Raw genomic sequence first — 4,584 nt, forward strand, 5'->3', positions numbered from 1 at the left:
ATTATTTTAAATTCATCTGATAATAATTTGAATGTGATAAAATAATAAAATAAAATATTAAATTTTACAGACATTAACTTTAAAAAAGGATTATCTGAAATACAAATTCTCGAAAATATTAGTAATGCAGACCAGTCTGGAAAAAAAAAACAATATGTAAGCATGATTCCTGCCTTTTTAGTTCCTGAGAAACTTGGCCATGTACGAATTGTTTTTGTTTTCCCTCTGATTAGTTAAAATTTATAATAATAGTTAATTCAACAATTTTTAATGAAAAATCTATATCGTCTCAATTTGACTGACGACAGATTTAAGCAATTAATTATTAAATCTCAATTCAGCAATTGCAAAAAAATTGTTTAAACTCATTAACGATATCAACAGCTGCAAAAATTTGTTTCGATTCCTTGATGATGGATAAGACTTTAAGCTGTGGAACTCTTCAGGAAGGTAGAATTGAGTTTTAATGAGTATTGTGAAGGGTAATTCACCGCTGAACCTTTTACTGTACATAATACAAACAAAAAGTGTCTCCACTGACAATATTATTAGTATTATTATTATTTTGCAAAGTAACACTAAGCAGAAAAAGAATAGGAAGAAAAGAAAAACAATCCAAAAAAGTTTGAATAGAGAAATAGTGAATTTCACAGCACCAGCAAATAACATTTATTCGTATGAAGAATCATTTTCGAGTTTTATTATAATTCTTTTATGCATGATAGAAAATGTTATAAGAAACTGAATGGACTCAGATTTGCAATAGAATCATTTCACTTTCAACAAATGCCATCACTTCGACTTGTATGCAACTTGATAATAACATGGTCTGGATACAAATCACTATTGAATGTTTATATTAATTGATCTGTTCAAAATCCGAATTTTTATTTCCCCGCCATGTAAAATGTTGTGCTCTTCATAAATATCTCGGTAATATATGTTTGAACTCTACGACTGCTGTGATCAAAAAGAAGAGTTAAAAAAACTTTTTAAATAAAGTTTTCATTAGCGTATTAACAGAGGAAAATTAAACATTAATTAAAAAATACGGAGAAGGAGAGAGCAGAAAAAATTACTCAAAGTAAATTAATATAATTTTATTTTAATGCATTTTTTTTACCTTTGATATACTTCAGTATTCAATATTTTCCATAATCGTTGGTAGTTATTCCTTTATCTTTAATTATCAAAAAAGCTTTAGTGTTAGCTCTCAAACTATACCGCAAAATGTATAAACCTAAACTCTAGTTGTTATTGGATATAAACGTATTCCACGTATAAAGTGATTTAAAGACAACCAAAAAAGCGAAAAGAAGAAATCTTATGGCCGTATTCAAAATCTCACTAATCACTGAAGCTGCGATCGCGAGCCAAATCTTACTCGAGTGTCATTCTTATTCACAAATTCAACAAACAGATGCGATTCGCTGCCAATCAAATGAAATTGTTTTTATACAACAACAAATCCGAAAGGATGGAAACTGGTTAAGATTGCACAGAGTTCTGGGAAATACTTAATTTATAAAATAATGAAAAGAAATATTTTAAATTTTGTTCATAGTATACGTTCTAAATTGCACGTAATAAAAAGATCTGATTGTAAAAGAATAATATTAGATTTTATTATAGTGTCATCTTTAAAACCGAAATAGAAATTTAGAACTAGGTCTGTCAATATCTTATTTGCGAACCTTCCTACCAAAAAGTAGTTCAATGTATATAATGTATCAAAAGTTTTCATAGATTATAGTAATTTTCTTTTGGAGAATAATTTCATCACGAAATTTATGATACATTAATAAAGAAATTTTTCAAAACATCCTTCTGATTAACCTTTCTTTTTTCCCTAATCAAAGACAAATTCTAAAGGAAAATTTTCGATTTTATGTCACCTATTTTTTTAAGATATTCGATATTTTTTTTTATTGAAATATTATATAAGGAACGATATAATGAAATATCGAATCATGCGTTTTTTGTAATTTTAATTCTATATATCATGAATAAAGAAACGAGATTCGTTCATGAATAATAGGAGAAAATAAAGAATTGTTGTCTATATTAAAAGCTGTTTTGCTTTTTTCTGAAATTTATTTTCGTAAATAAGCAAGGAAATAAGTATATACAATTTTGGATTCTTATTTCGATGAAAATAATTTATGAACTAAAAAAATACGATGTTAAATAAGCGGATCAATCAATGGAATGTAAAAATTGAAGGGAAGAAACTTAAAAATGACGTATTTTCTACATTTGTTTACAATGAAACAATCCTTATTTTATTTTGGCTGCATATCTCCGATTGTTTTGAGTCAAATTACATATTCGGTAGGTTCTTTATCTAAGAAATCGTTTAAAAAATTGATGGTTGATATTGTAGAATTTGAAGATGATATGAAAATAAATATGAAGATGGTCGCTTACGCAAACGCAGTGATTTACATGTATTTAAATGCAGAGGCATGCGAAAGAAAAAAATGATTGTTGTATTTTGATAAATTCATCAAAAGAAGAATTAAAAAATTTAGTTAAGAGATAGTAATAGAAACAAAATATAAAACTTTTTTTTTCTGGTGTTCCCTAAATAAAAGATATACTAAAACATAGCTTTCGAGGTATAATTTTAATTTTAGGTTTAAAGTAAGTAAAAGTTTTATATTCAGTGAAATTAAAATCATATAGCAGAAAGCAACAAAACAGTAGATTTCTTCAACAAGAAAGAACTTGGGGAGAAACACGTCAGACATGGGGACGCACACGCATATATATATATATATATATATATATATATATATATATATATATATATATATATATATATATATATATATGCGTGTGCAAGTCTATAATTTTGTTTTCCAGCATGGTTAGTTCTATCACTGAAAAGACCGTTTTGCGATCAGCTCTGTTGAATGTTGATCGGATGCCTTATCAGCGATCCCAGCACTTGGCGACGAATTTGGCGACAAAATAGATATTATTGGAAACTTCGAGAATTTTTGCAATTCAGCCAATAGGAATCGAGATACGCCTGACTGGTCCAAAAACTTCTCGGCCCGCCTCCCAGGAATTATAACAGGCCGGCAGTCTCAAGCTGAAGGCAGTGTTTTGGAGTTCAACTGTGGTTAATAGTTGAACGAGTTCTCTCTGCCTGAGTGCTTCGACCAGCTTATCATTGCTGTGCTGTGTTGTGCTATTGCGTACTGCTATGTGTTGCTTGCGTGCGACTCCGGCTGTGAATTTGTCTGCGTATCAGTGATTTCGTATTAATAAAGTCGTCGTTTGTCACCTATGCCTGTTGACTATTCGTCTCCATACACCCGCTACACTAACCCGTTAACTTTACAGATTTAGTAGTGGATTTGAAGTTCCGTACAATATATATATATTGTTCAATGTATAATTTTCAATATTATTTCCCCATTATTATTATAAAAAATTGTTTCAGTTAATATTTTGTAAAAAAAAATCGCAAATTAAATCAAATATTGACCATTGTTTTTGTTCTAAAAATTTTCTATGTCAATACTTCAAAAAAATTTAATGTTTTTTTTAATACTGTCACATATTGAACAACATTGTTTATATGGAATTCCATATTTTTCAGTATTCACAAAATTGTTCAATATTTCTCAAATATTATGCAGCTGAAAGGGGGAGGAGTACAACGATCACGTTATAAAGTGAAAAATGATCTCTCCAATCAGGTTTTATTATCATATAGTTACCAGATTATTAGAGACGCAAGACAAAATGGCCGTTTCTGATAAATTAAGTCGATTTTTTTCTCCAATGAAAGGAATGTTTTATTGCTAAGAATTCATTACTGGAATTCTTCCTATATACTTATTTTCTTGAAAAACAGTGTACATTAGCTACCAGTACAGTATCATCGTTCAGATCGCAACAAATATACACATACAACGCTATCTACATACAGACAGGAATACGACTGATTTAATAAGATATCGCTTATCAATCGAATAAATATTTTAGTTTTGAGAATTTTTTAAAAAATATTAACAACATTGTGAGCTTTTTAGAGACTCACACAGTATTTGATTAACCAAACGTTCTGACTAAATTTTAGACCTTTTCAAGGCTCAGTAGTGATACTGGCATAATTTTCCTCAATTCTACTCTTCGGACAACCAGCCTAAGTGATGCCACTTATTCAAAACGTAATCTATTTATCGACTGCCAAAGACCATGGGCTACTTTTATTTATTCAACTATTCCGTACTTGAGCTGAGATGAATCGTAATGAGCGGAAGTGTAATTGTAGGAAGGGAAGTGACTGCTATTCACTAAGATTTCCGAAAATAAATCCAACCATTCAGTGTTGTACGTTGCCAAGCACATGTTATGTTATGAGCAGCCCCACCATTCCACAATATTCAGACTGTATTTTATGCCTTGTGTATTAATTACTTAATAGACTACCAAACAATCTTGTTCTACAAGCTGTAAACAAAGACTTTAAAACATTAGCATTTCATTAGGATAAAGACATGTGGAAAAGCTGTCGTAGAATTGTTTACCGTATGCAATGAAATTGTTGATACCTATATTGTTTGGTTC

Source organism: Argiope bruennichi, chromosome X1, assembly GCF_947563725.1.
Source record: "Argiope bruennichi chromosome X1, qqArgBrue1.1, whole genome shotgun sequence".
Classification (NCBI taxonomy): Eukaryota; Metazoa; Arthropoda; class Arachnida; order Araneae; family Araneidae; genus Argiope; species Argiope bruennichi.